This window comes from Chlorocebus sabaeus, chromosome 17, assembly GCF_047675955.1.
Source record: "Chlorocebus sabaeus isolate Y175 chromosome 17, mChlSab1.0.hap1, whole genome shotgun sequence".
In the NCBI taxonomy this organism is placed as follows: Eukaryota; Metazoa; Chordata; class Mammalia; order Primates; family Cercopithecidae; genus Chlorocebus; species Chlorocebus sabaeus.
In genome coordinates this window covers 26,720,486-26,743,132 of record NC_132920.1, presented here as the reverse complement: position 1 = coordinate 26,743,132, position 22,647 = coordinate 26,720,486, and the positions used below count along the sequence as shown (strand labels likewise).

The 22,647-nt window shown below is 43.3% G+C and overlaps 5 non-coding genes across 5 annotated transcripts; 3 read left to right on the top strand and 2 right to left on the bottom strand.

Annotated features, from left to right (window-relative positions):
• Positions 1–1,306: 1,306 nt before the first annotated feature.
• TRNAI-AAU (transfer RNA isoleucine (anticodon AAU)) lies at positions 1,307–1,380 on the bottom strand. Its single transcript has one exon. It is a non-coding gene; the product is annotated as a tRNA-Ile (tRNA).
• A 6,661-nt stretch (positions 1,381–8,041) lies between these two features.
• Positions 8,042–8,114, top strand: TRNAA-AGC (transfer RNA alanine (anticodon AGC)). Its single transcript has one exon. It is a non-coding gene; the product is annotated as a tRNA-Ala (tRNA).
• A 2,407-nt stretch (positions 8,115–10,521) lies between these two features.
• On the top strand, positions 10,522–10,594 carry TRNAA-AGC (transfer RNA alanine (anticodon AGC)). The gene has a single exon. It is a non-coding gene; the product is annotated as a tRNA-Ala (tRNA).
• A 4,423-nt stretch (positions 10,595–15,017) lies between these two features.
• On the bottom strand, positions 15,018–15,090 carry TRNAT-CGU (transfer RNA threonine (anticodon CGU)). The gene has a single exon. It is a non-coding gene; the product is annotated as a tRNA-Met (tRNA).
• A 4,567-nt stretch (positions 15,091–19,657) lies between these two features.
• Positions 19,658–19,730, top strand: TRNAT-CGU (transfer RNA threonine (anticodon CGU)). Its single transcript has one exon. It is a non-coding gene; the product is annotated as a tRNA-Met (tRNA).
• Positions 19,731–22,647: the final 2,917 nt, after the last annotated feature.

Genomic DNA, 22,647 nt, shown 5'->3' with positions numbered 1-22,647 from the left:
GTAAACATTAGTTCTAAATCATGCCGATCACTTGAATTTTGAAAACGTCAAAGCCAATCACATTACTGTAGTAGAAAATACGGGTTTGCGGTGCATTGGCTCACTGTTTTATTCGCTATGGATCAGTGGAGTAGAAATTCCCAACGCGGAAGGGGGTTCATTCCTGTCTCTCAGCCTCAGCAAAGTTAAAACATTTCAGACCTTTCCTGACTTTGGATCTATTGTGCATGTTCTGTCCTTTACCACTATCCAATCCTAGGGGCATACAGAGCCACTCAGAGCCTTAGAAGTACATTCAGCGAAATGGAACCAATCACCATATGGTGTAGCCTATTGTTTTTCAGACCAAAATGCACCATGTTGAGATAGCATGAATTCTACAGACCCGTGAAGCCCATTTGGACCACAAGACACTCTTTCCATCATGCCTGCACACATATCCCTCACTCTTCATTGATTCACGCAGACTTTTTAAAGTGTTTAGCAATAAGCATCCTACCCCCAAGAAGCTTATGATCTCATGGAGAAGATGGCCAAGCAACAGACAATCACAACGTGGTGAATGCCACAAAACAAATTGTACCTGGATCTCCGTGAGTGCTAGGAGGAAGGCAACCCAAACTCAGAAAACTAGGAGAGGTGTCAGGGAAGACATTTCCCAGAAGATGGTGTTGTGTCTAACAAAGCCGTGAGACCAGCAAAGAGGAGGTGAAAGTCTCAGCGTTCTGTGGGACATTTCCTTAAGTCCAGTATCTCTAGAGTTGAGTGTGGGAAGCTAAAAGAGCGGAAATAGAAGTGAAAAATGGGAGTTCTTGAGAGGCTTTATTTACCCCGCACAAGCCAAGGACTGGTCTGCGGGAAGTAAGCAGATGCACAGTTAAGAAAGCCCATATCAGGAGTTAGTCATGATAGAGAAGGATTTGTACACTTTGGAAATCGTAAAAGAATGAAAAGCCCAGGACTTTATTTCCGTGTTTTCGCCTCTGTTTTTCAGGTTCCTCCCGGATTTCAATTTCCTTCTGGAATCTCAGCTCTCTTCATCATCTGCTCTTGCAGGAACACTAAACTGCAAACGCAACCGTACGATTCAGGGAACTACGTCCCATCAAGATATACATTTCCTTTCTTGTTCTCCTGCGACTTTCTATACCACTGCACACAATTGTTACCGTGAAATAAGCATGAAGAGTCTGCGTAGACTACTGGGTAATCTGCGTAGATAACATTTACTTTCTTGTTCTCTCGTGACTTTTGATATCACTGCGCACAATTGTTACCGTGAAATAGTCTTTAAAAGGATTGCGTGTGGCCCGTACGGGGATCGAACCCGCGACCTTGGCGTTATTAGCACCACGCTCTAACCAACTGAGCTAACCGGCCCCGCTGACGGAGGCGCACCCTACGTCTTATGAGAGGCTTAAAGGCGAACGTTATTCCAGTCACCAAAGGAAGTTTCCTAAAAGTTCTCGGAGCTGGAAAGAACCTACGGTCTTTGCTAACTTCTTTACGATCCTCGGCAAATTTCTTCGAACCCTGCAATTTCAGTTAAAACACAAATCGGCGGAAGGAAAGTTCAAATGTCACCTGCTTCAGTGTTTCACGACAAGGGGTTTTAGTGACCACCCTTTTAAATGCAACGCCATCACCTTCCGCTGGTACTGTAGCCCGACCCTATCACTCCTTTCTACTATGCTTCCGTAGCTTCTGAGCGACCCTTGAAGAAATTGACGGAAAACGGGAGGAATTACCGCCAGTTCCTCTCCACGGGCGATCAAGGCCAATATGAGTCTCCACCCAGGCTCCTCTGCTCGTAACTTCTAGCACAGTTCCCACTGTGTTCGCCCATGTTTCCCAAAAGTGAATATTTGATCCCTACCCCACCCCATTTTTAGCAAACTCAGGAAAACGCTCTCGTTTTTCTACCTGAAAAGGGCACTTTAGAGAAATACGTCCCGTTACAGTCTTTGTGTTCGCATTTTATTCCATCTCGATGAAACAGGTATAAGTTCATTGGTATTTTATGCACAACACAACTTTGAAGCCCGACTCATGGCCTTTAGATTAGGAAACATTCTCCAGGAGTTCTGCTGATCGCTAGGTCTTACGAGGTTGATGCCTTCTGTCCCAAAGAGAACTATTTCTCTGCGTGTTTCCGCCTGGCTGCCCACTTCTCCAGTAGAGAAACGGCTGTTCCTCGGGATTCATTTTTAGAAGTGCTTTGGGTCCTGGGTAATGGGGCCGCATCCTGCGGCATCGACAAGGTGGTTGAATACGCAGGAGCACCCACAGTACCCAGGGACTAATAAATAGCTCAGTAGACACGTTTCGAATAATTGAATAAAGGAAGTCTCAACCAACCCCCTTGCTGTATTACAGATGGTCCACCTCTCTGCCTAGACTATTGATTGTGCTGACGTCCTGTTCCTTCTCCTGGCTTTCGAACTAGATTCTCACCTCTCTCCAATCCATCTTTCGCGGGGCTGGCCTGTCTTTCCGCCTCACTTCTGAAATTCTATCCATTGCCGCCTCTATGCAAACCGACTCTGGTTAATACTTCACTCGGTATGGCTCCCCTCTTCCTTCCGCACTTTGCACTGCGAGAAATGCCCTTCCTTGAGGCAGTTGGAGGCCTCCTTCTGCTGAGAGCTTAGTTGTGGACACAGCCTGGAGTAGAGGCGAAAAGGAAAGAAGGCCGGGAGATAATCGGGGAAACACACACACCTTTCGTGTGGTTTGAAAGCTGGCGCCCGAAAAGGGGAGCGAAAGAAACAAGAAAAACACACGCTCCGGAAGTGTCTGAGATTGCTGCGGCCATAAAGCAGAGAGCACTAACCGCGGTACGGATACCGGAGGGGAGGAGGGCTCCACCCCCGGGCCTGTGCCCGGCTCCACCCCCGGGCCTGTGCCCACGGACCTAGGTGAGGACGGGCACTCCTGCCTCCGCGCCCAAATGTTGCATTTCCCAAGACCACCCTGGCCCGCCACGACCCCATCCCGTGCCTATAAAACCCCCCGAGACCCTAGCGGGCACAGACACAAGCGGCTGGATGTGAAGAGGAACACACCGGCGGGAGAACACAGAACACCCACCCTCTCTTTTAGTCACCCTGGAGGCGTCGGAGAAGGCGGTTTCAGGGATCCGTGAAGAGACCCTGAGTCTTTTACATCCCAGAGAATGACGAGAGAGAGAGCACCTAGGCGACGTTTACTTTCTGGGATTTCGGGAGATGCGGTTTTCTACACGCCAGGGGCCAAGCCTGAGAGATAGGTAGACGGCAGGGATAGGAGCTCTCTCCGCGCCCCAAACGCCCCTGTTCATACCTGGGTTCCTTGATTTCCCTGCCTATATAACCGAGCCTCCCATGGCCGGGCTCTGAGCTCTCATTCTGCGAACTGGGACAAAGAGGTTAACTGTGATGCGCTTTGTATAACCCCAGGATTCTGCACTTGCCCAAGGGCGAGGCGCAAATCCAAAACCAGGCACAACTGAACACCGAGATCAGCTGAGCCCTGAGTGTCTCACGACATAAAATCCCTACGATTTTAACAAGGGCTGTATTTGTGCTAGTACTGTTACTGACAAACGCATGTCAGATCCCATCTGTCTTTAGCTCAATGTGTGACGTTAGACATGTCGTTTTGCTCCTCAACTTTCTTATTTGTAAAAAGAAAAAAAAAAAAAAGTGTTCTGGATTTGCAGAGGGCCTCTTCAGAGCTAAGTTCCAGTAGCTGTACTGTAAATTGATCTCTTGGGCAGTCCTGTTGGTGAGGAAAGAGGACAAATTGAGAAATGAACAAACAGAGAAGCTGCGAAAGTCTTGTGACTTACAGCACAGGACAAGTCTACAAACCATGCCAGGCCGCACTAAGCTCTAATTGTTTTAACACCAGCTTACTCAGACCGGGTGATCCAAGATAAGACCAAAGCCAAACTGATCCTGCAACTCTGCACAGATCTTCATGTTCCGGCAGCTAAGTTCCGCTGAATAAACCTATGATTTGCCTAGTTTAGAAATTCTGTCCAGTCCCTCCTGAGAAGGACCTTGCTAACTTTCCCCCTAAAACTGTCCTATACCTCCAGTCCCCAAACCCTGTAAATTCTGGTCTCTGACTCGCCCTTGTTTTAGGCAGTACTGGGACTCCACAGAGGTGAGGCTCTTTGCTCAGCAAGTTTAATAAATCCAAGGTAGTAGAATCGATTTGTTTTCTTGGTCGTCTTTTTTTTGGGAGTGGGTCTTCTAAATGTTGATTCTGATCCCCGCCTATGGATACTTATAAATAAATAGATATTTGCACTCCATCATCATGTGGAGCTAAAAGTGTTAAATTTAACTATCTAATTACCTCTAAAATAACCACTAAATTCAACGATCTGAAACTTATCTAATGAGTTCCACATTCTGGAATGAAGCGATATAATAGGTAATAACAGGTCTGAGTCCCGAATGGAGAAATAATCACACAGACACCAGGTGAAAGATGAGTAAAGTGGAAAGCAATAGGCAGAACAATAATTTGCTTTATGCTACGATTTTTGGAGTGAAGCAAGAAAATTAACCAAGGAAACAAAGAAGAAATCCAAGACGTAGTAGTGTTGGAGTTGCGTTTTTGTCATATGACACTACTTCGATTCTACGGGATTCACTTGGTCACCATCTGACCTTCTCAGAGTAGACTGCTCTTCCCCAATCACTCCTGCAATTACCCTAGGAGATTTGTGATCCTAAAGTAAGGGGGAGTTTAAAATTTACTCCTAAGTACACCTGCATGATGCCATTACTCAGGACAGGGTAGCTGAACAAACTCAGCTCTGAATCCTTTAAGCAGAGGCAATAATTACTGACACTCTATTTAATCAGATTCTGAACATGATGTGCCACTTTTCCTTTTGGGTCTGAAGTGACACCAGCCATTTTCACAGTTTCTTCCACTAGGAGGTCCTGGGAGAAAAGTGATAAAGGTAGATTCAAGAATGGTTAGTTTGAGAAGAGAAATAAAAAGGCAAGTGTATTTTTCACTCAGTTCACCTTGGTTCTAAGAGTGGGTCTATATAAAGAAATGGAACATGCTTCTGCTAATTAATATTCAGGCAGAAAAAGTCATGAATTTCACTACAAACCCATGTCCCTTCTTCCACACGACAAATTGATGAGGGTATTCTTTCTTCTGTCGGTAAAACGAAGTCTGGGATATAGATTGCAATATTAGCAGTGCCATAGTGCAGAATTTCTCATAATTAACACTTTTTACTTACATACATAAGAAAACAGAATTGGAATGTAAAGTTAATAAATTAATCAGGTTATAAACAATATGAACATAGAAGCAACAATTGCATGGTCTTTGGCATGCAGTCTTTGATTTGGGGAATGCATTCTTTTCTATTTCTATCAGGAAGGAGGAAGAGAAACAGTTCATATTCACATGGAATAGAAAAAAGTATGCATTTATGCTCTTGCTCCAGAGGTATATCAAGTCCCCCAATTTTTCATAATCTAGTCCAAAGAGAATTGAACCGTCTGGACCATCAGCAAAACATTGGTACACTGTACTGATAGTATCATTTAAATCTTCAGTGAGCAAGAAGTGTCAAGTAAGGTATAGATTTTGTTAAGCCCTGCATGTTCCAGAGGGTGGGAGAGAAACACAGAAACCATTCATCGACCTGGTCCGTGACTGAAAGTTTTTAGGATCTGTGAAATTCTCAGACATTTCCTCCAAGGTAAAGACTCATTGTTGCATCTCGAAGTTCCCATCACTTAGAAGGGAGCACTGTGCTCACCATGTTTCTTTGGGCTGTGAAAGCGGCATGTCCCGCACTTGGAGACCCTTCTCTGACACACTTACCAACAGATACTGAATTAGAATATTAACAAATTGAATACAGCATTATCTATAAAGCATAATGCACCATGAGTTAAGGGAGATTGCCTCGGGAATAAAAAATTAGTCAAGCATTGAAAAGTCAATTAAATGTAATATACTACATTAACAAAACAAAAAAAAACATGTAATCATCTCACTAGATGCAGAAGAAATATTGGACCAAATTTGCCATTCATTCGTGGTTTTTAAAAATTATCTCAGTAAACTAAGAACGGAAGGAAAATTCCTCAGATGAATAATGGGCATTTAAGAAATTCCTACAACTAGCAACAGAGTTAATAGTGGAAGAACAAATATGGACCCTTTAATATTGGAGAAAAGTGCAAAATATCTGTTCTTATTTCTTCTACATGTTACAGAAAGTCGTAGCTAGTGCCAGAAAGTAAGGAACGCATGAATGAAGAATAAATGGCATACTCATTTTAGAAGAAGAAAAATATATTCATTTGTAAACAACATAATCAGATACACAAAAAATCCTAATGCATCTACAAAAATAAGCATTATAAGTAAATATAGCTATGTCACAGATTACAATATACAAAAATTAATTGTATTTATATGTACTAGCATCAACAAAAATGGAAAATTAAGTTACCATTTTCAATAGGATTAAAACAAATGAAATATTTAGAGATAAACTTGTCAATGTGCACAAGACTTGTACATAGAAATCTACAAAAGATTGCTGAGAAAAACTCAGGAAAATCTAAATAGTTGGTGTTTTTGCCATATTTACAGATTGAAAAATTTAATATTATTAAGACATCATTTTTTTTTTCTCTGAGTTGATCTATAGATTTACTACAATCCCAACAAATATCCCAGCAGGACTTTTGTTTTGCTTTGTTTTGTTTGTTTGTCTCTACAGAAATTGACAAGCTTATTCTGAAGGACCTAGAGTGACCAAAATAATTAGGAAAAGAAAAACAAAGATACAGGACTTACACCAAGTGATTTCAAGACTTACTATAAAGCTAAGGTAATCAAAATAATGTGGTATTGTCTCAGGGATATTTACACAGATTGATGAAATAGAATAGATAGTCCAGAAATAGATCAACGTTTGTGGTCAACTGATTTATGACACAGGTAAAATGTTATTTAATGAGCTTTTTAAACAAATGGTCCCAGGCAACTGAGTATGGAAAAAATGATTCCCTACCCTTACCTCACATCCTATACAACAATTAAATCAAAATGGTTTATATACATGAAGTTTAATGTTAAAGATATCAAACTTGTAGAAGAAAAGAAGAAAAGAAGTCTGCACATATTTGATGTAGGCAAAGCTTTTTCAGAAGAGACCAGGAAAGCATGAGCCCTTACAAAAAAAGATACATTGGATTTCATAAAATATTAAAATGCTTTTTCTTTGAAAGACAATACTAAGAAATTGAAAAGGCAAGACATAGGCTTGAAAAGAAATTTAATATATGTTATATGCACACACAGTTGTTATACATCATATGTGTTATACATACACATATAACAAAGGACTTTTATGGAGAATATAAAACACATTTTAGAACTCAGTGATACAAACACTCAGTAAGGATAAGGGCAAAAAACTCGAGCAGGCATTTCACAAAATAAGATGCTTATATGGTCAATAGACACACTAAAAGATGTTGCAACAACATTAATCAGTACAAACATGCAAATTAAATCTATCAAAGATTAACAGGAAACAACAGATCTCAAATCCCCTAAATGGAGAAACAATTAGTAACACAGATATTAGATAAAGATAAGTTACTTGAAGGATCAATCGATAAAAAGACACTTGGGTTTATTTCCAGGTTTGTGTTATCAAAAAGTGATGCATTCAACAGAGCATTTGAGGTAACTGCTAATTAGGGACGGTACTTCCTTTTCTTTCATCTAATGGGAGAGTGAAATCGGATTAGAACTAGAGCTTTCCTAATGAGATCTTTTCTCTCTTTGTCAGGATCCCGACTCAGATTGAAAAAGCAGAGGATGGTCACTGCCTTCCAGGTCTGAGGCCATCTCCCAGAAGCTTCACTCCTGGCTTCGCCCTGGTAGGGAAGTTTCCGGAGGTGTTTGAAAACCTGGACACTTAAGTGGGACATGGAACCATATTTGTACTTGTGTCCCGGTTATAAGAACAGGCAGAAAAGACAAGTGTACCGTGGGGGAATTAGCTCAGGTGGTAGAGCGCTTGCTTAGCATGCAAGAGGTAGCAGGATCAACGCCTGCATTCTCCAGCTTCTTTTAATCCCTAGTCTACCAACGGTGTCTGATAAATACTTTCAGCGGATTTACCGCTCTTTATTCAATTCAGTGTCATCCTGTTATGTACATCTTTTTCTTTTTAAGGAAATGATACATAGTATTACATGGAAAAGCAAAAAAGGGAAGAGATTAGTCACAAATGAGTTTTGCAAATACAGGTTTTGGGGCTTCAGCTCGAAGTTAATAAAACGTATTTTCGTGGGGAAACCAAACCTTAGCCTTTTGGGTACAAAATATGAGAAACAGCCTAGAAATAGTGTCCCGAGGCAAGAGCAGGAGATTTGAATGTGCCAGTCCTTTGCTTTTAATTACATTGACAACACATGGTCAGGTAGAGGATGAAAACGTGTCTTCTATCAGATTATCTGAGAGTTGGCCAGGTATTTAGAAGAGAGACACGCAGGAGAGAGGTAAGGAAGGAGTATAAGTGAAGGTGGGAACTAGCATATTAACTCTAGTGGTCGGATACACTCACTAAGAAAAGTGACATTCAATCCTTCTATTCAACTCTCTGAAAGCTCGTTCTGACAAAATGTGCTCAAAATAAATTGGGACCTAGGTCTTCCTCTAATTTCCAACACGAACCACAGTGTAAAAAATAAATAAATAAATAAATAAATAAATAAATAAATAAAATGTATTTTTGAAATTGCAACACTATCCTCTATTTAAAGAAACCACATGAGGCTCTGTATTAACAACACATAGGTTGACTTTAGCTCAGCTGGCCAAAGCAGAGCTCAAAAGGCTGAAGAGAGTGGTCTTTGTGTAGGTGACTCCAGGAAGTTCTCGTAGGTCCCTGGGACATGCCACTCTTTCCATCCTTCTTTCTTTCCCATCACTCAGATCTCTCTCTGACCCCATTTGACTTCTCAGCATTGCCCTTTGTCAATTGTAATAGAAAGACCATGTTATTGATTACATGTTTTTCTATCTTATTTCCCTATTCATAAATGAACTCAAAAATGAATGTCAGAAATAATGAACATGTTGTTGAATTTTTGTCCCATAGGAGCAGCCTCTTGCATTCTCAGGATGTGCCCTCCTAATAAACTGGGACCATGAAGGAGGGACCTGAAGCTGCCCCAAACCACCTGCAGCTCCATGAAGGTCATGCCTCCACCCACTAATCACTCTGGAAGTAGCGCCCCTCCACTCTTCCCCAACCACATTTCCTTTTCAGGCAAAAACGTTTCTACGGGTTTGTTAGACCCTAGCTTCTAATCCTTTCTTCAGTCTTTACTGATCTGAAGCCACTCTCTCCTTTGCGGCTTCTAAATTATCTGTATAGCCTTTCTCCATTCAGCAAATTTTCATCAGGCAAAATCCTACTTGATGCTACTTATACTCAGAGAAAAATGACTATGTTACTGTCTTAAATGAGAATTCTTCATAGGTGGAAAGCAGATTTGGAATCCACTACAACTCCAAGGCAGTGGAGCTAATGTAGCTTCCCCTGGGCTACAGGGGAAGTCTTCTTCGGTGGGCCTGGGAATTGAAGAACTAGACAGGCATAAGAAGGACAAGTGTGGTGCCCAATGCAGCAAGAGAAGTGGGGAGGAAGCTGACAGGGAAGGAGAATGGCAAGGGAAGCACCTAAATAGCAGACACTGTATAGCCTGCATCTGTTTTTCCTTTTGCCTGAGAGATCCCTGAGCTCTGTGGTGACAAATTTCCATAATTTTTCCGTATAAAAAACGAAGATTAGAAACTATTCCTAGGCGTTTTACCTGCATTAATATTAGTATGTGTACAGCATCCAAAATAGGGCCTAGACGACAATTGCACAGTACTACTACTTGTTGTTGTGGCAGTTTCTATGTGGATCATTGGCCTCATCCACTGTGCCTGGTGCTGAAGAAGTGCTTCAGGAATGACTCCACAGATTGAGATTAAAATTCTCAAGTTTTCTCTTTCTCAGCTCCTCCAAGGTTCTCCATCGCTTTCTGAGTCCTACAGGAGGAAAGTGCTATTGAAGATGCGGCGCGTGTGGCGTAAGGCTCTGGGGCTGGGAGAAGGTGCCCCACCACTTCCGGGCGGCCTTGCCTGCAAGGAGCATGTGACGATCACAACTCTAGAGCAGGCTGCAAGAGCTATGCCCGCAAGCCAGGCAGTTCCGGGTGGTGCTTCTCCGTCTGGAATGTGCTCTCTACTTCCGAGAGATGAGGAAGGCGAAACTGGGAAGTGAGGAGAGAGATCTCCCTCATGACGTTCTTTGGAAATCCCTGTTCTTCACACTGTCAGGCTCATAGAACTTTGCTCAAGGCAGTATCTGAGGAGCTCCGCCCTCAATCTTGTCCTACCAGCGGTTTGGCGGCCCAGAGTCCCGGCAGGCTCTTAATAACCAGGAAAATGGGTGGGGCGCGGTGTTCCCGCGGTGGGGAATTAGCTCAGGCGGTAGAGCGCTCGCTTAGCATGCGAGAGGTAGCGGGATCGACGCCCGCATTCTCCAGCTTCTTGTCTGGTTTATGTCTGTTGGTCTGCGTACCACGTTCTTTCTCCTGTTGACGACATCGGTGCTTGTTACCTGGGAGAAGATCAGAGGAACCCGCCGCCTCCCCTGGGGCCCGTGTTTCACTGCTCCCCATACGAGAGTCTTTCTTGTTGCCCCTGCTTCCAGCCTGCCTTCTTTTCCACTCCTGCCTCAGGTTTGGCACTTCTAGGTACTCAGGTCTCAAGGCAAATTTCCCGTCTTTCGGCAAGTACAGCTAAAAGTGATGCCACACGATCTCTCAGTTCCTGCTATATCTTCACAAATATCGTCTCCTCCGGAAAGTATGTCTTTAAGTTATTCGTTTGTTTTTCTCTCCCCTAGATTGGGAGCTTCCTGAGTACCAAAACACTATGTAGTCTGTGTAGACTGTGCTCAACTCGCTTCATCCCCAAGTGTAGAGTTAAGGTTCTATAAAATACAGTTACTACCTTGAACAGATGAGGTGGGTGGTATAAGGAAACAGGGAGATAAAACACAAAGCAATACTTAAAAACATTATCCTGCCACATTTCTCAAATCTTAATAATAGCATTCACTAATGTATTTTGGTTTTTCTTTGTGCTTTCTCCATATCCATTTATTTATTTCTTTATTTTTTTTTTACATTTGACTGGCAATTTTACATTTTTTTTTTTTTTGAATGATCAATCAGATTTTGCTATTTTCTAGTTAATTCCTGTGTTTCCTTCACCATTCTATTTTCTGGTTTTCTATCAGGCTGCTGATCTTCTTCTTCTTCTTTTTCTTTTCTTTTTCTCCTTTTTCTTACTTCTTATATTTAATGCACTGATTTCTTCTAATGTTTTGTAACTTGGGTATTTAAAGGTATAATTTAAAATTAGAAAGCAGTTTCTACAGAATCCTTAGAAATATGTCATTATAAGTCCCCATTTTCATTATATTCTAAGGAGCTTGAAGATATACTTTTGATTCGTTTCTAAACTGTGCATTTGAGAATCTCTTCATGTTTACTTTTATGTTCATTCTTTCAATGTTATTTTCTAATTTTTGTGTATCATTTCCTTTATCAACACATAAATATGTATATTCACATAAATATATGAGTTATATATACATGTATTTATGAATGGCAGCGGAACCACACATTAGTGCTAATATTGGTGTATTAATAATTATTGGTTTACCAATTGTAGCAAATGCACCACAATGATGCAAGATGTTAATAATAGGGGAAATTGTAAGAGAGGGAGAGTGATGGAGTTTACGGAAATTCTATGTATTCTGATCAATTTTTCTTTAAACCCAGAACTTCTCTAAAACATAATGTCTATCAATTTTAGAAACTAATATCAATAAAAGAAAGACCAGGGACCTTTTATGGATGAAAAGAGTCTTAAAAAACATAAAAATCTGTAGATTTTAGTTTATTATTTATAATCAGCCATTAAGAGAAATTTTTTTTGTATGGGTGACAATCAGAAAAAAAGTTAATATTAGATCATATTTATGATCTATTACCAATTTGTTAAGTACTTACTTAACACACATACAAACATGGCCCTAAAATTTCCTAGTTCTCTCAAGCGTTGATTTCATCCTTATCTCCACTGCCGAGTTCAAGAAAGCGAAATGTGTAATGGGTATCCCTCCTTTCCAACCTTCCTTCCAGTTCACAACCTAGTGCAGTCTACTTGCATGGGATGTTTCTTTTCCATCACAATGCTCTGAGATAACTAAGTCAAGGGAAGTTTGAGCAGCCCTCCAGACCCTCCAGATTTCAAAGGAAAGCCCACTGCTGCTGGTGTGGGGGAGCTGATGGCCTATTCATGGATGAGATGGACTAAGGACAGTGGGAAGCATAATGGACCAACAGTGTTGTTGGAGGGGACTGGGTGAGGAAGCAGGAGCCTAAACAATACTCTCCAGACACTGCCTGAACACTGTCTCCAGACCGGTCTTGTAGCATCAAAAATTACAGCTAAATGTTGATTTCTTTCTGGTAATTATTTTGTTCAGCAACCTGGAAAAACGGACAAAAAATTTTCTCATTCCCTTTCCTATCTAAAGTCTGAAATATTTCATTAAAATTTTAAAACTTAAAAAAAGTGCTTATTAGGCCAGGCTCGGTGGGAAGCCGAGGTGGGGGCGTGGCGGGGTGGGGGGTGGGAATCACTTGAGGCCAGGAGTTTGAGACCAGCCTGGCCAACATGGGGAAACCCTGTCTGTACTAAAAATACAAAATTAGCTGGGCGTGGTAGTGCTCGTCTGTAATCGCAGTTACTCTGGAGGCTGAGGCAGGAGAACCTCTTGAACCTGGAAGGCGGAGGTGACAGTGAACCGAGATCGCACCACCGCACTCTCAAAAAAAAAAAAAAAAAAAAAAAAAAGTGCTTATTGAAATGTTTAAACTTAAAAGTGCTCTGACATATAAATAAATCATTTTCTCTATATACATGGTTTTCGCACTTATACATGTCTAGACACCCTAGGAATGGTGGTGCCGTGGTGTGAACGTGGAGCCTGGAATGGACAGCCCCAAAACCTCCTCCTCCTCAACTGTTGACTCATCAACAGTCAGTCCGTAATCATAACTTCCTTAAAATACAAGAGCTGCAGAACATTCTGGGATATCTGTGCTAATTAATCTGGCAGTTCCCGCTGTGGCTTGCCCCAGGTGTGACGTGCTCTCTTTCGTGAAATTAGTAACTACGAACTGTAACGGGAACAAGGCAATTGATTGCCTCTGCACTCTTGCCCAAAGCGTTCTCTGAGATGTTTGGTGGTTATTTGGGTCCTTACTTGACCTTCGTGGCCTTAAAACTAAGGGAACATGGTATTTGCGAATCTGAAAGACTTGTGATAATTTTCTCATTTCCTCCAGGCTGTGTGCATCACTTTGAGTTTGCGGAGGGAACAGCCCTTTCTCAGGGCCCCCTCATGTCCTGAGTATCATCCTCAGAATGTGGAGCTTGGGCTCAATTTGAAGAGGGTGTGAAGGCGAGCCAAAATGCAGGGATTGTCCCACAATGCAGTCCTGCTCTGTAAATCCCTTCCTCTGACTAGCTTGATTTTAGGCTCTGAGAATGGATGGGGTGGGATTGCTCTTCAGTACTTTCTGCTGAGACATTTTTGTATATTCATTTCTATCTCAAGGAGCCTCTATAACAAAGGAGAAAAAACTGTCTCGGGTTCTGTGTGTGGCACATGAGTTTGAAGGATTTCTGAGACTATTGTTCAGGACTGGCGTTACAGATGAAACGCCAGTTAGATTCAGGACCAGTGATGATGGGATCCCTGGCAGGCGGATATAACACCTCGTTGAGGACAGACTGCCCACCACTCTCCTTCTTTCTCTCTTTCCGAATTTATTTTCTATAAATTCCACTGGGTATCAGAACCTTCCTTCGGCTGACTGGCACTTTGCAATTTCCTCTCCAAGCCCGGATCTGTTCCCCCAAATTCTCTCGTTCCCGCTTCTAGCTTCTCTTTTTAGCTTCTCTAGGTTCGCGTCATCGGCTTTCCTTGTTTCCCAGGTTGAATCCCCAGTTCCAAGCAGCGGAGAGGTCTTCTTGTCATAAAATTAACTTCCCTCGGCTCCTGTAACCCTCACACCCGCCGTGTAGCACTCTGCATCTCTGAGAAGAAAGTGACCACCCCAGCCCAGCACAGATTTTCTTCGTCTTTGAGCACCTGCTCGGAGTTCCCGCCCCTGGTCGCTCCTCGGTTTTCCCTCATCGCACACATACAGTCTGTTGGATGTCGGTCAAAGATATTGCCAGCCCCTGCCATGGGAACCATTTGGGGGAAAACAGATCCGATTTATTATACTTCAAAGATGCCCAGTGATTCCCTGTCGTCTGTGTACCATAAAAATAAAAACATAAAAATAAGAAGATCAATGTATTCGACATCTGCACCCAGGCGTACAGCTCTGAGGTGATCAACTGGGAAGCGACGGTTGCCCACCCAGAGGGAAGAAAGGAGCAAAGCCGGAGAATGCGGACGCGGACGCTGCAGGCCGCTGCCTCCCAAGTGAGCTGGTTACAAATTTCGCTATCCCCAGCCCCCAACCCGCTATTGGCTATTTGAGGCGTGCGGGAGTTTTTTCCGGACTAGAAGTCTTGCGTTCCACCTGGTTTTTCGGGGCCACTCAACATTCCTGAGCTCCACCCCTGCCAAGGTGGAGCCAGCACAGGACTGCAGGCGGAGTCTCCAGACTCATCCAGAAACAGCCACTGCGCGGAGCCGGGAGCGCGTGTCAAACGAGCACCCATAGACAGCCACTGTGGGAAAGCTCTGGGTCCGACGCAATTCCACTTGCTTGATATTTTAGAAAAGAAGCAATTATACCCCAGCTGTAAAGGGGGTGGGAATCACAGCTACAACAGGTACCACGGAAGTAAGCTTTCCTTGCAAAAGCTGCCCTCTCTGAGGCTCGAACTCAGGACCTTCAGATTATGAGACTGACGCGCTGCCCACTGCGCTAAGAGGGCGACGAAATGTGGGGCCCCGCCAGATTCTACAGGAATGTCCTAATTTCTTTCCCCAGGCGGGTAATTTTGGGGCTTCAGTTTTCTTCGCCCGGGGTCCCTAGTTCTCCAAGATTCTTTCCAATAGGCACGCGTAGGTTCCTTTTTAGCCCGTCGGAAGAACCTCACACTCGGAAGCCATAGTGCACTGAGCAATTATGCCTGACCTCATTTTCTATTGATCTGGATCTTTGTCCCCTCAGATGTATTAGGCAATATTTACTGTCCACAGTTTCCTTAGCTGGGATAGCGGGCTCTCACTAAATCGTAGTTGAATGAATGAAAAGTTCCCAGACACGCCTGTAGTTTACACTTAACCTGTCTTAATTTAAATTTGCATTTCCACTTATGTCACCTGAGATATTCCCCTCAAAATACACCAACTGATTTTATGATGAGTCTTCATGTTTTCTTCACCGCTATGTTCCAAAAACCCTATTGAAGATTTTATTCCCATAATTTCGTTGAGTCCAGTTTATTGCCATAAGTCTATACATCATTATTCCCATCTTACTGATGAAACTGAGGCTCAGCAGAACTAAATCCACAGCTGATAAGGGGCAAAACCAGACCTTGAAAGCAGATTTTGTTTCCAAAAAGTGCGTTGTGCTCTTTCTCCCTCTAGATCATGTAATCTCCCCTTTTCTTCTCCACACCACCACGCTCATTCGTTAAGCAAATAGTTACAGAATTTTAGATTCGTTGGTCCATTCAACAAACGTTAATTCACCATCTGCCGTGTACCCGGCGTTTATGTTACTGCATACATAATACATACATACACATAAATGCATGCCACACACACGTATTTTTACACGTTCATGAGTGTATGCATGTGTGTGCACACATGTATGTGTGTGTACGTGTTTGTATGTACGTATAGGTGTATGTATACATGTGCACAGACGTCTGCATGAATGTGTGGGTACACATGTGTATTTGTGTGTATGTGCGGATGCATACATGCATGTACACGTGAGTAAATACACACATATAGCTATACATTCCACGTGTGTATATACACACATATAGCTACGTGTGCACAACCATTTACATACATGTATGCATATGCATATGCATATGCAGTGTGTATGTGTCCATGTATGTGTGTATGTGTGTATACGTGTATGTGTAGATGTGTATGTATACGTGTATGTGTAGATGCCTACGTGTAGGTACACACGTGTACAAATGTGTAGATGCGTGTTTACTTGAGTATAGGTGTACGTATACATGTGCACAGGTGAATGTATACATGTGCACGTGTGTGCATGTGTGAGTGTGTAAAGATGTGTAGACATGTATGTGCAAATGCATGTGGGTGTGTGTGCATGGATGTATGTGTATCCATGCATTTTGTACACAGTATGTATGCATGCATGGATGTGTGTACACACTATGTATGCAGGTATGTGTGTAGATATACGTGCAGATAGACATGTGCACACACATCTGCATGCATGTGCGTACATGTGTATGTGTTTACCCACGTACGTGTGTATGCATCCATGTATGTGTGTATGCATGTGTGTACGCATGCATGCACACGTGTGTATGCATACATATATGCATTGTGCACACACGTATTTATGTGTGAATACATGTCACACACACGTATTTATGTGTGAATCACTATCCCGGCCCGCGGGATCGTCGAAGCAGGCCCTGGAGGAGGGAGTGGGAATTTGGGGAACAAGAGACACGAGAAATGAAGACAAGACAGTGCTCTGATCAAGTCTCGTTTAATGGCGGTAATGCAGTGCCTTATATACACTTGGAGAGGAAGGGGTTGGGCCAAGGCGGAAATGATCTCATTTCAGAGGGCGCGGCCAGGCAGGTTTCGGTTTCAACGGTCTGTCGTCATGTTGCGCCTGCGCTAGGAAGTAACAATTTTGCTACGAAGTAACAATTTTCGCGCGCGCGGGAAAGATGGGTGAAGAAGAAGCAGGAAGAGCGCCATCTTGTGCGAGGTATTTAATACAGGGAAAAGACAAATCTGGGAAGGAGGTGAGAGGTGGAAATGAATAGAGCTCAGGCGTCTAATCGTCAATAATTACTCGCTATGGCCGGGGCGCGCAGCTCCGGACAAATCACGTTTGTATACATGTACCTAAACATGCATGCGAGCATTCGTGCATGTATGTACATGAGGATGCATACGTGTATGCATACATGTATGTACACATACAAGTGCATGCATCTACACGTGTGCGTGCACAGCTGTGTGCGCATGTATGTACACATGTATGTGCACGTGCATATGTGCATTAAGAAAGAAACAATTCACCCAAACAAGGAGGAAAAGATGAATATCTCAAGTGCCTATGAGCATTTTTACATGCAGACCCCTTACTGACATTGGCCAAGACAGATGACAAGAGATCATCAAGGAGAGAGTTCATTAGAAAAAGATACTCCTAACATTAGAGAAACATAGCATCAATCACCCATGGCATGGATGCTGTTGAGCTTCCACCTGAAAAACAAACAAACAAACAACAACAACAAACTTGGCAGGTGGAAATAGGAACAGGTTTAGCATTACATTCCTCCCTCCTTTTCCTGGGACCTGCATTGGGTCCCATAAGCTTGGCATGAACCTGAGCGAATAAGACAGCAAAGGACTGAAGTTTACCATGACCTTCAGAATTAGGACTCAGAGCCAGGAATTTCTTTAGACTACATAATCGGTCTATGCATATGTGAGGTTTTGGACTGTAGTTCACACTGGCTGCGCTTCCTTATGGAAACAATGACTACTAGATGGAGGATATTAATGAAAAATATCACACGTCCACACTAAATGTCATAACAGCAAAAACCATGAGATAGTTACTGACAACGAGTCATGCATTTCAGAGGGAAAAACTAGTGTGCTACATTCCTCTATGCTACATTACTTCAAATAAGAGTGAAAGAATCAAGAATGGGCCTTGAAGAATGGAGATGAGGAGAAATAATGGGGGTGTGGACCGGGCATTGGAGTGGGAATTCCTAGATAAGGAAAGGTATGTGGTCTGTTTAATTAAGGGACTTTAAAATACTTGTTAAAAAAAAACAAAAAACAAAAAACAAAACAAAAAAAAAAACAGGTAGTGCTTTCCAGTAACAAAGTCTACTGCAAATTTGAAGGTGAAAATGTAAACAATTTTGAGCATGTTTTGGTAGAATTGTGTCCCGCCCCACCCGTCACCAAATTCGTGTTGAAACCGTAACTCCCAATAGGCGTTCTTATAAGAAAAGGAGGAAATATGTGTATAGAGAGAGAGCATGCGAGAATACAGCGAGAAGGTAAGTGACCATCTGCGAGCCAAGGAGCGAGGCCTCAGGAGAAACCAAAGCTAACAACCCTTCTAGCCTCCAGAACCGAAAAAATTTTCTGTGGGTTAAGCCACTCGGTCTGTGATATTTATTACGGCAGCCCTAGCAAACTAGTACAGAGCAGAAGAGTTACAGTATCAAAATAAAATATTTAGGAGTAAGCATTTATAAAAATCCGGAAGTTTGAGAGTATAGGAACTGGACCGGACAGGACAGTTTGTCCTGTCAGCTCCTGAGGTCAGGGATGGCTCAATTTCCTCTGAATCCTCAAAGCCTTCAGGTAGCACAGTACCTGAAATGGAATGTGTCCTCAAGAATTATGTGGTGGGTCTGGGCACTGCACTTTGAGAACTAATGATTCAAGGTGTTTGTAGGGAAGTGAGGGATAAAGGGCCAAGGATGCCTTGGAAATCTAGAACATAAACGCCGGGTACACGGCAGATGGTGAATTAACGTTTGTTGAATGGACCAACGAATCTAAAATTCTGTAACTATTTGCTTAACGAATGAGCGTGGTGGTGTGGAGAAGAAAAGGGGAGATTACATGATCTAGAGGGAGAAAGAGCACAACGCACTTTTTGGAAACAAAATCTGCTTTCAAGGTCTGGTTTTGCCCCTTATCAGCTGTGGATTTAGTTCTGCTGAGCCTCAGTTTCATCAGTAAGATGGGAATAATGATGTATAGACTTATGGCAATAAACTGGACTCAACGAAATTATGGGAATAAAATCTTCAATAGGGTTTTTGGAACATAGCGGTGAAGAAAACATGAAGACTCATCATAAAATCAGTTGGTGTATTTTGAGGGGAATATCTCAGGTGACATAAGTGGAAATGCAAATTTAAATTAAGACAGGTTAAGTGTAAACTACAGGCGTGTCTGGGAACTTTTCATTCATTCAACTACGATTTAGTGAGAGCCCGCTATCCCAGCTAAGGAAACTGTGGACAGTAAATATTGCCTAATACATCTGAGGGGACAAAGATCCAGATCAATAGAAAATGAGGTCAGGCATAATTGCTCAGTGCACTATGGCTTCCGAGTGTGAGGTTCTTCCGACGGGCTAAAAAGGAACCTACGCGTGCCTATTGGAAAGAATCTTGGAGAACTAGGGACCCCGGGCGAAGAAAACTGAAGCCCCAAAATTACCCGCCTGGGGAAAGAAATTAGGACATTCCTGTAGAATCTGGCGGGGCCCCACATTTCGTCGCCCTCTTAGCGCAGTGGGCAGCGCGTCAGTCTCATAATCTGAAGGTCCTGAGTTCGAGCCTCAGAGAGGGCAGCTTTTGCAAGGAAAGCTTACTTCCGTGGTACCTGTTGTAGCTGTGATTCCCACCCCCTTTACAGCTGGGGTATAATTGCTTCTTTTCTAAAATATCAAGCAAGTGGAATTGCGTCGGACCCAGAGCTTTCCCACAGTGGCTGTCTATGGGTGCTCGTTTGACACGCGCTCCCGGCTCCGCGCAGTGGCTGTTTCTGGATGAGTCTGGAGACTCCGCCTGCAGTCCTGTGCTGGCTCCACCTTGGCAGGGGTGGAGCTCAGGAATGTTGAGTGGCCCCGAAAAACCAGGTGGAACGCAAGACTTCTAGTCCGGAAAAAACTCCCGCACGCCTCAAATAGCCAATAGCGGGTTGGGGGCTGGGGATAGCGAAATTTGTAACCAGCTCACTTGGGAGGCAGCGGCCTGCAGCGTCCGCGTCCGCATTCTCCGGCTTTGCTCCTTTCTTCCCTCTGGGTGGGCAACCGTCGCTTCCCAGTTGATCACCTCAGAGCTGTACGCCTGGGTGCAGATGTCGAATACATTGATCTTCTTATTTTTATGTTTTTATTTTTATGGTACACAGACGACAGGGAATCACTGGGCATCTTTGAAGTATAATAAATCGGATCTGTTTTCCCCCAAATGGTTCCCATGGCAGGGGCTGGCAATATCTTTGACCGACATCCAACAGACTGTATGTGTGCGATGAGGGAAAACCGAGGAGCGACCAGGGGCGGGAACTCCGAGCAGGTGCTCAAAGACGAAGAAAATCTGTGCTGGGCTGGGGTGGTCACTTTCTTCTCAGAGATGCAGAGTGCTACACGGCGGGTGTGAGGGTTACAGGAGCCGAGGGAAGTTAATTTTATGACAAGAAGACCTCTCCGCTGCTTGGAACTGGGGATTCAACCTGGGAAACAAGGAAAGCCGATGACGCGAACCTAGAGAAGCTAAAAAGAGAAGCTAGAAGCGGGAACGAGAGAATTTGGGGGAACAGATCCGGGCTTGGAGAGGAAATTGCAAAGTGCCAGTCAGCCGAAGGAAGGTTCTGATACCCAGTGGAATTTATAGAAAATAAATTCGGAAAGAGAGAAAGAAGGAGAGTGGTGGGCAGTCTGTCCTCAACGAGGTGTTATATCCGCCTGCCAGGGATCCCATCATCACTGGTCCTGAATCTAACTGGCGTTTCATCTGTAACGCCAGTCCTGAACAATAGTCTCAGAAATCCTTCAAACTCATGTGCCACACACAGAACCCGAGACAGTTTTTTCTCCTTTGTTATAGAGGCTCCTTGAGATAGAAATGAATATACAAAAATGTCTCAGCAGAAAGTACTGAAGAGCAATCCCACCCCATCCATTCTCAGAGCCTAAAATCAAGCTAGTCAGAGGAAGGGATTTACAGAGCAGGACTGCATTGTGGGACAATCCCTGCATTTTGGCTCGCCTTCACACCCTCTTCAAATTGAGCCCAAGCTCCACATTCTGAGGATGATACTCAGGACATGAGGGGGCCCTGAGAAAGGGCTGTTCCCTCCGCAAACTCAAAGTGATGCACACAGCCTGGAGGAAATGAGAAAATTATCACAAGTCTTTCAGATTCGCAAATACCATGTTCCCTTAGTTTTAAGGCCACGAAGGTCAAGTAAGGACCCAAATAACCACCAAACATCTCAGAGAACGCTTTGGGCAAGAGTGCAGAGGCAATCAATTGCCTTGTTCCCGTTACAGTTCGTAGTTACTAATTTCACGAAAGAGAGCACGTCACACCTGGGGCAAGCCACAGCGGGAACTGCCAGATTAATTAGCACAGATATCCCAGAATGTTCTGCAGCTCTTGTATTTTAAGGAAGTTATGATTACGGACTGACTGTTGATGAGTCAACAGTTGAGGAGGAGGAGGTTTTGGGGCTGTCCATTCCAGGCTCCACGTTCACACCACGGCACCACCATTCCTAGGGTGTCTAGACATGTATAAGTGCGAAAACCATGTATATAGAGAAAATGATTTATTTATATGTCAGAGCACTTTTAAGTTTAAACATTTCAATAAGCACTTTTTTTTTTTTTTTTTTTTTTTTTTGAGAGTGCGGTGGTGCGATCTCGGTTCACTGTCACCTCCGCCTTCCAGGTTCAAGAGGTTCTCCTGCCTCAGCCTCCAGAGTAACTGCGATTACAGACGAGCACTACCACGCCCAGCTAATTTTGTATTTTTAGTACAGACAGGGTTTCCCCATGTTGGCCAGGCTGGTCTCAAACTCCTGGCCTCAAGTGATTCCCACCCCCCACCCCGCCACGCCCCCACCTCGGCTTCCCACCGAGCCTGGCCTAATAAGCACTTTTTTTAAGTTTTAAAATTTTAATGAAATATTTCAGACTTTAGATAGGAAAGGGAATGAGAAAATTTTTTGTCCGTTTTTCCAGGTTGCTGAACAAAATAATTACCAGAAAGAAATCAACATTTAGCTGTAATTTTTGATGCTACAAGACCGGTCTGGAGACAGTGTTCAGGCAGTGTCTGGAGAGTATTGTTTAGGCTCCTGCTTCCTCACCCAGTCCCCTCCAACAACACTGTTGGTCCATTATGCTTCCCACTGTCCTTAGTCCATCTCATCCATGAATAGGCCATCAGCTCCCCCACACCAGCAGCAGTGGGCTTTCCTTTGAAATCTGGAGGGTCTGGAGGGCTGCTCAAACTTCCCTTGACTTAGTTATCTCAGAGCATTGTGATGGAAAAGAAACATCCCATGCAAGTAGACTGCACTAGGTTGTGAACTGGAAGGAAGGTTGGAAAGGAGGGATACCCATTACACATTTCGCTTTCTTGAACTCGGCAGTGGAGATAAGGATGAAATCAACGCTTGAGAGAACTAGGAAATTTTAGGGCCATGTTTGTATGTGTGTTAAGTAAGTACTTAACAAATTGGTAATAGATCATAAA